The sequence below is a fragment of the Apodemus sylvaticus genome, chromosome 15 (genome assembly GCF_947179515.1).
Source record: "Apodemus sylvaticus chromosome 15, mApoSyl1.1, whole genome shotgun sequence".
In the NCBI taxonomy this organism is placed as follows: Eukaryota; Metazoa; Chordata; class Mammalia; order Rodentia; family Muridae; genus Apodemus; species Apodemus sylvaticus.
Window position 1 is genome coordinate 9,964,480 of NC_067486.1, and position 14,020 is coordinate 9,978,499.

A 14,020-nucleotide genomic window follows, 5' to 3' on the forward strand; every position below is an offset into this window, starting at 1 on the left:
CTTACTAACCTGCTTACCACTCAGTGTCTTCTAATCCCCAAACCAGACAACTTCCAGGAGAGGTTTGATCTCCAAACAGATCAAAAGGCAACTACCAGAATACTAAAGACAGAAGCCCTGGGGTGTCACAAACAGAACCAAAGGCCAGCATTACTAACAGAATGGTCATTGTGGTCTCCTGTACAGCCTTATTACCAAGATTTGGTCAGTGGAGGTCTAAGCTTTGGGCACTGACAAACCTCTGAACTTTTTCCTTTTAAGCTAACTGTGGGTTCTGTATTTTAATTTTCGGAGGGACCTCTAAGGCATTTATTATTATAGATGGTCTCAGGGAGAGCCGTAGGTGACGTGACGTGTTGACTGCTGACAGGACTCTCAGCTTCTCCCATCTCTCACTTCGAAAACAAAATGAAGCCCGGGACTTCGAGGTTTCCAACCTATACTCTTTCTAAGAATTGACTGAGCAGCCCTGACTGAGTTTGCTGGCCCCTTGCAGAGCAATTCATAGTGAGGCTCCTAATCTGTCCAGGTCCCTCTGTGACTACACTAATACAGATCTTCAGCTAGTGAGACCCTCAGAAAAATTCTGAACCTACAGCTTGCTTATTTACTTTTGCACTGAATATGTCTTCTCCCCTCCAAAAATTAAACTTACTTTTTGAAAGGCATTTTCTCTAGGAAGGGAAAAATCCCAAATACTAACTTTACATGTTTCATCTAGACTATGGAGGAAAATATGTGTTTAGTAGATAGTGCAGACTCTATAGGGATAGCTTTCCAAACAGTTTTTAAAGAATCACAATTGAGTAAAACTAAAACAATCTTTGCCCAAGATAAATTCAAGACTGGACTTCGGATGATGTCAAATGTGCTCAGTTTAGCTAAACAAGAATGTGAAGAACACCAAGTAATGAAAATATGTAACAATTTCCAGTGGTTATCGACTTGATAGGTGTTTTGCTTTTGCATTGTATGTCTTGAAAATGTCAACCTTGGGTTAGAAACGGCCTTGCCACATCCTAAGCAATCACAATTAGCCGTTTGAAAGTTGTTTTCAAAATTGAAACAGCCAACATCCCCCACTGACCTTAAGGTATTTGCCACAAAATTATCAAATTTCTTCCCTTTAAATACAAACTACAGTGCATGAGGAAACATTGCACATGCTGATGCTTACATGCGGCACACAGCTGGAGCTTATAGGCAGCACATAAGTCTCCCTTCTACAGCCCCGTGTGACCTGTTGTTAGTGTGAGCACTAACAGTCTGTGTGTAAGGACCCACACATAGCTTTTGAATGAAAGACTTCAGCACCATGGAAACCAGCGTTATCTCAGAGGGAACCTGCCTTTTACAGTTGACTTTCCTGTCAGTCAAGCGCAGGATTGAATGCAAAATATCAAAGGAATGGGGAGCTAAACAAAACTCCATGTGTGAGAAGGAAAAATAGAATTGTGTGTATTTGTATTCATCTCTTGTTTCTCTTCTTAACAATCTGCCAAGTTCCCAGTCAACCAACAAACAGGGACTGGATTATCAACACACATGCTTGCTCAATAACTTGAAATATCTTAAAGTTCAAGATAAAAACCAGGCACTTCTAATTGCCTGTGTATGGAAAAGGTAGCCAAATGGTGCTTTGTAGCTTTCTTGGAGTGTCTCCTTAAACTTTAACAACTGAGAAAAGTGCAACTCCAGAATAAATTTCACACACGGGGTCTTAGAAGTGACTGAATGTGAATACATGTTGGGTCCTAGCATGTGTGCTTGGCGAATATGTCTTGGAATATGATTGTATCGGTAATAATCTTATATAAAGCTGGAAAACCACAAAGGGAATCCTGTAGAGTGGGGTACCCTAAATGTCACTACTACATCGAAGAACTATTCTGGCATCTGACAGCGGAGAAACGGGAAATGACACCGAAATGCCTGTGCTTGCTGGAGTTGGTTCAGCTGTTTTGTGTATGCCGATATATATAGGAAAGCAGTTAGCCATCATATATGTTTAGTGAACCTATGAGCCTCATCATCATTGGCACCCTCTAAAATATACAAATGTAGTATACTGCTCTTAGTGGAGAAATAGAAATGCCCCGTGTGTGTGTGTGTGTGTGTGTGTGCGCGCACGCGTGCATAAAGGAGACGAGTCCTTTCTGTTAATAGCCGGAAGCTTCATTTACTGATATGTTTAGCCCATTGTTTCAATAGTCATGAACGTATTAAAGAAGCATGCGACCAAGGGTGGCCAAGCTTCTGAAACAGGACTTGGTGGAACGTGCTTACTCTCGGATCTCCCGTCTCTTACAGGGTGTGTGTCTCAGGGAGAGTTAGCCACTCTCAGCAGGCTTTTGTGATTGTATTTGAGAAGTCAAGTTAAAACTAACAGGACCCTTGGTGTCCCATAAATAAAATTAATAGGGACAGAGCATGAAAAAGCATATGAGGGGTCTTTAAGGAGTAGCTGGGTGTGAGGTGCATTATTGTTGTTGTGTGCTTTTAACTTAATTTTATTACTGACATTTTCTTTATGATCCCAGGCTTAAATTTTAATGTGCTTTGTTTTGCTAAAACATTCAGTACTTCCGAGTCTAAATCCCTCACCTGGAAATATCAGTATTGGCATCTGCTCCTCGTATCTCATACAAGACGGTCAAATGCCAATTTTGCAGCTTACAGCAAAGCAGTTATGTTACACGGCAAGCCAGGTGGTTAAATATCCCACATGAAGAGAGAAATGTGCATATTTATATGAAGAAGCTGCAATTTATAGCGGAAATCCTGTATCCTTTCTAAGAGGTCCAATTTATTTAATATTGATTGATTACTTTATGTTTGTAGCATCATTTAAAAAAAAAAAAAGACCTTATCAGGACAATACCCAAAGTTGTCACTTGGGTTTGTATTGCCTATGTATTTTTGATGCTGTGAAGTTCAGTACAAATACTAGATATTTAGAAGTATCCTTATTTGGGGGAGGCAGTCAAATGATAGAGATAAATAAAACCATGTGTCTCTATGCCTTAAGCCCTTGATTCTTTTGAGTTAATATTCTTCATGCAACATACGTATCCAATGAATTATTCTCAACTGTGACACAACCATAAGCAAAAAGGATAGGCATACATAGCCCTTGAAGCTTATATTGTGGTAATTTAATATCTGCTATTATTTTAGATTTTATTAAAGTTTTTAAAACTTTCAAACTTTATTTTGTAGAATTTTCACCTTAAGTACTGCCAATGATGTCCTTTATTTTGTCGATGAGAAGGATCTCAGTAAGACGTGCAAACACATAAAGCACAAGCAGTTCATGCTGCCAAACTTGGAAAAGAAACCTAGAGTAGAATTGTTTCTGTGTTAGAAGACTTGCTTGGGTTAAACAGATTCACACTTCCAGAGACTCTGGCACTTTGCGAAGTATGTTGGCCCTCACACTAAGGTGAAATCCCCAGCTAGCCCTGGAAAGAATCCTGAAGGTATATTTCAGTGCAACAAACAAACAAACAAACAAACAAACAAAGAAACAAAAACCAATGGGGTTCCTAGCTAGATCTAACACGCTCCTGAAATCAATAGAACATTTGCCTTACTCTTCTCTCTGTAGCATTTGGTGTATCAAGTTGACCTCTTAAGCCTGATGTTCATACCATGTTCCTCTCAATTTTGGCTTCTTTTCTGTAGTTTGTGATCTCTTGTTTTCATTGAGAAACACTGTGGTTTGGTGACTCTCACTAAATTATACCTCTAATTGTTAGAAATGTTTGACCAGGAAGGTGACCCTTCTGTCATTGAAAGTATCTTGCATTAAACTCTGGTGTGATATTTATGGGTCTGTGTATGCTTGTACACACCTGCATATACCATGCTGTAATCAAATGAAGGAGGTATGGACTGTTTCAGTGAGTTGTTTGGAGATGAGGGAGGATGAATAGGGCTTACATTCGATGTTGTTTGCAGCAAGGAAACACATTCCTTTTAGGAAACATTCACCAAATGTAATCAAGTTGGAGAGGAAATGCATACCTACGCATAGAAAAAGTTATTTTTAGCTCATTGCATAGCTGATTGAAGTGGATCTGAACATGAGTATCAGAGACAGTGGTAGCTTTCCTGCAGTCTTTCCCATTTTCCATATTCTTATTCCTATAACACCAAGAATATGACCAATATCCCAAAAGTTTGTAAAATCTATTTGTATTAGAAGACAAAGTGATGAAGAAATCCAAGAAGAAGGATATTCACATATCAGACTGTCATTTTAAAACTGGAGGACTACCACCTGAAGACTAATTACAGACATGCAGATTTGAAGTAAAGGCAAATCGCAGTAACCTCTGAACATTACATATGAGGTTGTGAAACTCAATGAAGACATGCCCTCACTTTCTGTATAAGTGAACAAGACAGAAGGTCTGTAATCTAGAATAATCTCTTTCTCTGATCTAGTGTGTGAATGTACCCTTGCTTAAGGAATCATGAAGTCTATTTGCATATTACAAATATATAAATTTGTACATTAAAATACATCGAAATCTTTCAGAGAAATAAAAATCACAAAACCACTTTTCTTCTGTTTAAACCTGAATCAACCCCAATTTTACCGTCAGAAGGTTCTCATTGAATCATGAGTATCAATGTTTCACCAAACTTATGAATCTAGAATATGGTAGAAGAAACATTGACCAATTCATTCTCTGTACTCTTTTTATGATGCATTTTTTAGAGAGACTCTAAGGGAGATTTAGAGATTAGCATTCATTGTTGTTTATGACTAAAATCAGATAGTTTACTTTTCAACTTATATATTTACTTACTGAAGTAGGGTAGCATTCTTGGGTGTCATGCATGCATCTCCCCTTCAGTCACATGGGTTCTGGGGATCAAACTCAGTTTGCTTTATTTTTTTGAAATTGGATGATTAATTGTTACTAATTTGGAGAACAGAATGTCATTATAACTTACTATTTTCATTTAACAATGCAAACGAGAATGGATTAAAGTGAATTATTTAGTATACCGAACAAATTCCAGAACAGTCGATGTTAAGGCAGAACATCCATTTTATTTAATGGCTGATTAAAACTCAGTCCACACAGGGCTTGTAATACATACACATGGACTTTCTAGCTTGGACAACTGGGATGGTCTGTCACAATGGTGTCCCAGAAGCTACAATTGGCACTCAGGAGTCCTCCGAGCAAAGGATGGTTCTAGAACCAGGGATGACAGTCATCTGCACTGAATGGGGCAAAGCGTCATGGTTCCCAAGGCGGGAGAAGGTGCGGAAGCAAGGGGTGAGGGTCATTACAGTCCGTAGCAGCAAGTGCTTGATAAGGATTTTATAGTTAGTGTGGTAGAAAAGAAGCTTTGACTACCCAGTCCTCCTTCCGAAGACGATAAAAGAGCCCACAAGTTCCAAAAGAAGGTCTTCCTTCAAAATAGACTACCAACACTGATGAGGAGCGCCAGGGCCATGGAACGCACAGAACAGTCACACCACAGACATGCCCACTGAGACACAATGAGAAAAAAAACGTGTGAACTGGCGTCCGTATAAGCTCCCAGAACAAAAAATGATGTGAGGTAAAAATGTAAGCACTTTGCATAAAAATCAACACTTATTATTTATAATCACTTATAATGGCTCTTTAATTTTGACAAATATGCCACAGTAACTCATGATATAGATGACAGGAGTCATTGAGTATATTGGTGTATGTGAGACATTGCTGTATATGGGAATTCTGTGGGCTATTTATTCAATGTTTAGATAAATTAAAACCTTATTAAGAAGTAAAATACATTGAAACCAGAAGCTTCTGGAATTACCTCCTCTCAGAACATAAAGATTTGTAAGTAAATCGATTAAGAGAAATACAAAAAAGATAGCCTTTTCTATATGGTATGCTAAATAGTGTGTTTTCTAAGGATCTCCTCAAAATAAAACAATAGCAGTTACTGCTAGAAAGTTATTAACAAAATAAATTTTGTATAAAAACTACTATAGACAAAAATGTCTATATGTCTTCCTGGAATTCTGCAAATAGATTATGGAGAATCAACAATTAACTTCTTGGTTTTAACTACTGCATGCTTTTTTCATACTTAATTAAATGCAATTTAGCTATGAATATTGATTCAGGCATTGGAATATACTCTGTTAAAGATGGTTAGGTGCTGATGTCCTTGAAAGGAAACTTACAACAATCTGTTTGCAAGAATTCCTTTCTTAGCAAAACAGCTTAAATATGCCTTTAAAAATCAATACTCAATTCCCAGAGCCGATAAAGTATTTCATAATTCAAATTGGAAACGGATGGTGAAAATCAGGTTTTTTTTAATGAGAAGTTAATTGCAACATTGAAGGGTCACTCTACTGTACTTATGTGTAATATGTACAGAGATACACATAGGTGTTTTGTGTGTGTGTGTGTGTGTGTGTGTGTGTGAGTGTATAGGCCAGAGGTCAACTATACTGGATATTATCACTCAGGTGTCAACCACGCTTCTTTTATGATTAGTTTTGTTTGGTTTATGAGATGATTTCCAAACTGAAGGCTGTGTATCCAATAAACATTGGGGATTCAATTGTCTCTGCTTTCCTTGGTCCAGAATGCTGTGTGTTTGCAGGAATGTGTGTGTGTATGTGTGTGTGTGTGTGTGTGTGTATTCACATGCATGTGCATATATATTTATATCCATATATAGTATATGTCCATATATATCCACATATAGAGCCATGCTATATGCAGAGAATACTATATATAGTATATATAAGTATGTATACTATACTTATATATGTGTGTACATTCCATACATATATACCCATATATACCCATACTATATATATAGAATAATATATATAGTATACACACACATATACCAATAGAATCTATGAAGCATTTTAACAATTGAATTATTTCCTCAGTACTTTTTTAAAATTTTAAACTACTTTTTAAACATTAGATTATAAAGCTTGTGACTCTATAAACATGAGCTGCATTCGGATGGCCCTGATATGTTTATAATATAAAGGATGTGACCAGTGGAGTGATGAAGAGGGCCATCACTGAAGCTTAAAGGCCATTTTACCTTTTTAATCCTGGACAGTTTGTGTTCCTTTAGTTCTTAGGATACATTTGGACAATAAAGCTATTTTTGTACTTTCTCACTGCACTGTCAAGTCCCTTTATGAATCATTGTAAATGTTCAACAGCAAAGAATGGCTAAGACAATGATAACACAGCTTTAAAGAATGAAAAAGCCCCTAAATATGTTCTTTTGAATGAATTATTCATTAAAATAGAAAACATTGATAGAATAATACAGACCCAAGTATATGACTTCACATTCAGTGGTATACAATTTGTTCTTTTTAAAATTATTTCTCCTATTTTTTGAAATTCATATATAATTACATCACTTCCTCTTTCTTTTACTCCTTCTAAACCCTCCCATAAGCCCCTCATTGATCTTTCAAATTCCTGGTCTCTTTTGTTACATACATGTATGTGTGTGCATACATACAATGTATACATAATATATGTTTACATATATGTACATATATTCATATTCATAAATATATGTGTGCAGTCTGTATTATATATGTTTTTTTTTTTTTTTTTTTTTTTTTTTATATATTTTGATCATATTTACCCTCATTTGCTCCCAAGTTCACATACAACTTTGTGTCCTCTTTTTTTTTTTTATTATTCGATATAATTTATTTACATTTCAAATGATTTCCCCTTTTCTAGCCCCCCCACTCCCCGAAAGTCCCGCAAGCCCCCTTCTCTTCCCCTGTCCTCCCACCCACCCCTTCCCACTTCCCCGTTCTGGTTTTGCTGAATACTGTTTCACTGAATCTTTCCAGAACCAGGGGCCACTCCTCCTTTCTTCTTGTACCTCATTTGATGTGTGGATTATGTTTTGGGTATTCCAGTTTTCTAGGTTAATATCCACTTATTAGTGAGTGCATACCATGATTCACCTTTTGAGTCTGGGTTACCTCACTTAGTATGATATTCTCTAGCTCCATCCATTTGCCTAAGAATTTCATGAATTCATTGTTTCTAATGGCTGAATAGTACTCCATTGTGTAGATATACCACATTTTTTGCATCCACTCTTCTGTTGAGGGATACCTGGGTTCTTTCCAGCATCTGGCAATTACAAATAGGGCTGCTATGAACATAGTAGAACATGTATCCTTATTACATGGTGGGGAGTCTTCTGGGTATATGCCCAGGAGTGGTATAGCAGGATCTTCTGGAAGTAAGGTGCCCAGTTTTCGGAGGAACCGCCAGACTGATTTCCAGAGTGGTTGTACCAATTTGCAACCCCACCAGCAGTGGAGGAGTGTTCCTCTTTCTCCACACCCTCTCCAACACCTGCTGTCTCCTGAATTTTTAATCTTAGCCATTCTGACTGGTGTAAGATGAAATCTTAGGGTTGTTTTGATTTGCATTTCCCTAATGACTAATGAAGTTGAGCATTTTTTAAGATGCTTCTCAGCCATCCGAAGTTCTTCAGGTGAGAATTCTTTGTTTAACTCTGTACCCCATTTTTTAATAGGGTTGTTTGGTTTTCTGGAGTCTAACTTCTTGAGTTCTTTATATATATTGGATATTAGCCCTCTATCTGATGTAGGATTGGTGAAGATCTTTTCCCAATTTGTTGGTTGCCGATTTGTCCTCTTGATGGTGTCCTTTGCCTTACAGAAACTTTGTAATTTTATGAGGTCCCATTTGTCAATTCTTGCTCTTAGAGCATACGCTATTGGTGTTCTGTTCAGAAACTTTCTCCCTGTACCGATGTCCTCAAGGGTCTTCCCCAGTTTTTTTTCTATTAGCTTCAGAGTGTCTGGCTTTATGTGGAGGTCCTTGATCCATTTGGATTTGAGCTTAGTACAAGGAGACAAGGATGGATCAATTCGCATTCTTCTGCATGCTGACCTCCAGTTGAACCAGCACCATTTGTTGAAAAGGCTATCTTTTTTCCATTGGATGTTTTCAGCCTCTTTGTCGAGGATCAAGTGGCCATAGGTGTGTGGGTTCATTTCTGGATCTTCAATCCTGTTCCATTGATCCTCCTGTCTGTCACTGTACCAATACCATGCAGTTTTTAACACTATTGCTCTGTAGTATTGCTTGAGGTCAGGGATACTGATTCCCCCAGATTTCCTTTTGTTGCTGAGAATAGTTTTAGCTATCCTGGGCTTTTTGTTGTTCCAGATGAATTTGATAATTGCTCTTTCTAGCTCTGTGAAGAATTGAGTTGGGATTTTGATGGGTATTGCATTGAATCTGTATAGTGCTTTAGGCAAAATGGCCATTTTAACGATATTGATTCTGCCGATCCATGAGCATGGGAGGTTTTCCCATTTTTTGAGGTCTTCTTCCATTTCCTTCTTCAGAGTCTTGAAGTTCTTGTCATACAGATCTTTCACATGTTTGGTAAGAGTCACCCCAAGATACTTTATACTGTTTGTGGCTATTGTGAAGGGGGTCATTTCCCTAATTTCTTTCTCAGCCTGCTTATCCTTTGAGTATAGGAAGGCCACTGATTTGCTTGAGTTGACTTTATAACCTGCCACTTTGCTGAAGTTGTTTATCAGCTGTAGGAGCTCTCTAGTGGAGTTCTTTGGGTCACTTAGGTAGACGATCATGTCGTCTGCAAATAATGATAGTTTGACTTCTTCCTTTCCAATTTGTATCCCTTTGACCTCCTTATGTTGTCGAATTGCCCGAGCTAGTACCTCAAGTACAATATTGAAAAGATAAGGAGAAAGGGGGCAGCCTTGTCTGGTCCCTGATTTCAGTGGGATTGCTTCAAGTTTCTCTCCATTTAGTTTGATGCTGGCTACCGGTTTGCTGTATATTGCTTTTACTATGTTTAGGTATGGGCCTTGAATTCCTGTTCTCTCCAAGACTTTAAGCATGAAGGGATGCTGAATTTTGTCAAATGCTTTTTCAGCATCCAATGAAATGACCATGTGGTTTTGTTCTTTGAGTTTGTTTATGTAGTGGATTGTATTGATGGATTTCCGTATATTGAACCAACCCTGCATTCCTGGGATAAAGCCTACTTGATCATGGTGGATGATCGTTTTGATGTGTTCTTGGATTCGGTTGGCAAGAATTTTATTGAGTATTTTTGCATCGATGTTCATAAGGGAAATTGGTCTGAAGTTCTCTTTCTTTGTTGGATCTTTGTGTGGCTTTGGTATCAGCGTAATTGTGGCTTCGTAGAAGGAATTGGGTAGTGTTCCTTCTGTTTCTATTTTGTGGAATAGTTTGAAGAGTATTGGTGTTAACTCTTCTTTGAAGGTCTGGTAGAATTCTGCACTGAAGCCATCTGGTCCTGTGCTTTTTTTGGTTGGAAGACTTTCTATGACTCCTTCTATTTCTTTAGGCATTATGGGACTGTTTAGATGGTCTAGTTGGTCCTGATTTAATTTTGGTATTTGGTATCTGTCAAGGAAATTGTCCATTTCCTCCAGATTCTCCAGTTGTGTTGAGTATAGGCTCTTGTAGTAGGATCTGATGATTTTTTGGATTTCCTCAGTTTCCGTTGTTATATCTCCCTTTTCATTTCTAAGTTTGTTAATTTGGATACTTTCTCTGTGCCCTTTGGTCATTCTGGCTAAGGGTTTATCTATCTTGTTGATTTTCTCAAAGAACCAGCTCCTGGTATTGTTGATTTTTTGTATGGTTCTCTTTGTTTCTACTTGATTGATTTCGGCCCTGAGTTTGATGATTTCCTGCCTTCTACTCCTCCTGGGCGAAATAGCTTCTTTTTGTTCCAGGGCTTTCAGGTGTGTCATTAAGCTGGTAATGTATGCTCTCTCCATTTTCTTTTTGGAGGCACTCAGGGCTATGAGTTTTCCTCTTAGCACTGCTTTCATTGTGTCCCATAGATTTGGGTATGTTGTGTTTTCATTTTCATTGTGTTCTAAAAAGTCTTTAATTTCTTTCTTTATTTCTTCCTTGACCAAGGTATCATTGAGTAGAGTATTGTTCAGTTTCCACGTGTATGTGGGCTTTCTGTTGTTTCTGTTGCTATTGAAGACCACTTTTACTCCATAGTGATCAGATAGGAGGCATGGGATTAGTTCGATCTTCTTATATTTGTTGAGGTCTGTCTTGTGACCAATTATATGGTCGATTTTGGAGAAGGTACCATGAGGTGCTGAGAAAAAGGTATATTCTTTTGTTTTAGGATAGAATGTTCTATATATATCTGTTAAATCTAATTGGTCCAAAGCTTCAATTAGTTTCATTGTGTCCCTGTTTAGTTTCTGTTTTCCTGATCGGTCCATTGAGGAAAGTGCAGTGTTGAAGTCACCCACAATTATTGTGTTAGGTGCAATGTGTGCTTTTAGTTTTAATAAAGTTTCTTTTACAAAAGAGGGTGCCCTTACATTTGGGGCATAGATGTTCAGGATTGTCAGTTCTTCTTTTTGTATTTTTCCTTTGACCAGCAAGAAGTGACCCTCAGGGTCTCTTTTGATGACTTTGGGTTGAAAGTCAATTTTATCTGATATTAAAATGGCTACTCCAGCTTGTTTCCTGAGACCATTTGCTTGTAAAATTGTCTTCCAGCCTTTTACTCTAAGGTAGTGTTTGTCTTTGACCCTGAGGTGTGTTTCCTGTAAGCAGCAAAATGTAGGGTCCTGTTTACGTATCCATTCAGTTAGTCTGTGTCTTTTTATTGGGGCATTAAGTCCATTGATGTTAAGAGATATTAAGGAATAGTGATTGTTACTTCCTATCATTTTTGACGTTATTTTTTAAATTTGAATGCTTAACTTCTTTTGGGTTTGATGAAAGGTTACTATCTTGCTTTTTCCAGGGTGAAGTTTCCCTCCTTGTATTGGTGTTGTCCTCCTATTATCCTTTTTAGGGCCGGGTTTGTGGATAGATATTGGGTAAACTTGGTTTTGTCATGAAATATCTTAGTTTCTCCATCTATGGTGATTGAGAGTTTTGCTGGATATAGTAGTTTTGGTTGGCATTTGTGTTCTCTTAGAGTCTGCATGAGATCTGCCCAGGACCTTCTAGCCTTCATAGTCTCAGGTGAAAAGTCTGCTGTGATTCTGATAGGTCTTCCTTTATATGTTACTTGGCCTTTTTCTCTTACTGCCTTTAGTATTCTTTCTTTGTTTAGAACATTTGGTGTTTTGATTATTATGTGACGGGAAGTATTTCTGTTCTGGTCCAGTCTGTTTGGAGTTCTGTAGGCTTCTTGTATATTCATGGGCATCTCTCTCTTTAGGTTAGGGAAGTTTTCTTCCATAATTTTATTGAAGATATTTGCTGGCCCTTTAAGTTGTAAATCTTCACTCTCCTCTATGCCTATAATCCTTAGGTTTGGTCTTCTCATTGTGTCCTGGATTTCCTGGATATTTTGGGTTACAAGCTTTTTGCATTTTGCATTTTCTTTAACTGTTGAGTCCATGGTTTCTATGGAATCTTCAGCATCTGAGATTCTTTCTTCTATCTCTTGTATTCTGTTGTTGATATTTGTATCTCTGTCCCCTGATTTCTTCCCAAGGCTTTCTATCTCCAAAGTTGTCTCCCTTTGAGTTTTCTTAGTTGTTTCTACTTCTGATTTTAGATCCTGGATGGTTTTGCTTAGCTCCTTCACTTGCATGTTTGTGTTTTCCTGTAATTCTTTAAGAGATTTTTGTGTTCTCTCTTTCATGAGCTCAGCCTGTTGACCAAAGTTCTCCTGTATTTCTTTAAGAGATTTTTGTGTTTCGTCTTTCATGACCTCAGCCTGTTGAGCAAAGTTCTCCTGTATTTCTTTAAGTGTTTTTTGCATTTCCTCCTTGTTGGCTTTTGTATTCTCCTGGATTTCTTTCAATGATTTTTGTGTTTCCCTTGCAAGGGCTTCTACCTTTTGATCCATTGTCTCCTGAATTTCTTTATGTATGACCTTCATGTGTTCCTGTACCAGCATCATGACCAGTGATTTTAAATCCAAATCTTGTTTTACTGGTGTGATGGGGTATCCAGGACATGTTGGTAGAGGAGAATTGGGTTCAGATGTTGCCATATTGCCTTGATTTCTGTTAGTGACGTTCCTGCGTTTGCCTTTTGCCATCTAGATCTCACTGGTGTTAGTTTATCTTGTCAGTGCTGGACTCACCAGTGCAAGCTGCCCCTTCCCAGTTGGCCTCTGGTGCACAGCTTACCTCCTGCACTGCTTGTAGACAGTGTGCTGCTGCCCAGGCTGTTCAGATCCCAAAGCAGGCACCCGAAGGCTCCCGCTGGGGCCCGCTGGATTCACTGGAGCACACTGACTTCTCCCAGCTGGCCGCCCGGAAGCCCAGCTAGCCACTTGCAGGACTTGGAGATGTAATGCTGCCGCCCAGACTGATCTGGATCCGGAAGCGGAGAGAGTAGAGCTAAGGGCTTCTGCCTGAGGCCTTGCCCCAGATTGTGTCTGTGGAGCAGATGGAGCCCGTGTGCACTCCCAGGGAGTGCCGACGGTGTATGCTACTGTGACCTCCCCTGAGTTCCGCTCACTCCGCTGGGCAGCCGATCTGCCAACCGGGCTATCGCACACAAGGTTAGCCTGGCCGCCCAGTCCCTGAGTCCAGGCAAAAGCCTGGGAGGCCAAGGTCCGAGCAAAGTTCCCCTATGGCTTTGACTGTTAATTGGGTTTGCCAGGTGACTAGGATGGCGGGCGTGTGCGCCCGCGCTCCCTGAAAGCGCCGGGAGAGTCTGCTTTGCTAACAATCACCTGGGCGGGTTGACTCACAGATGGCCCACCAAGCCGCCCAGTTCTTGGGGTCAGTCCTGTGCCTTTTGGGGCCTGGACCCCCGCTTTGTTAGCCTCAGGCTATGCCTGTTACAGGTCTGCCCGCCTGAGCTCTCTGTCGTCCTGCAGGCAAAATGGCGGCGGCGCGCTCGCAGGCCTGGGCAAAAAACCTCCTGGTTGGGTTGGCACCCCGATGGCCCCCCGACCCGCCCAGGGCCTGGGTGCAGGCCAACGCCCGTCGGGCTCAGAC

General features: G+C 39.4%; 1 protein-coding gene across 2 annotated transcripts in view; it reads left to right on the forward strand.

Annotated features, from left to right (window-relative positions):
* Grik1 (glutamate ionotropic receptor kainate type subunit 1) overlaps positions 1-14,020 on the forward strand; it is a 425,830-nt gene that overhangs the window by 1,249 nt on the left and 410,561 nt on the right. The window lies entirely within an intron of this gene.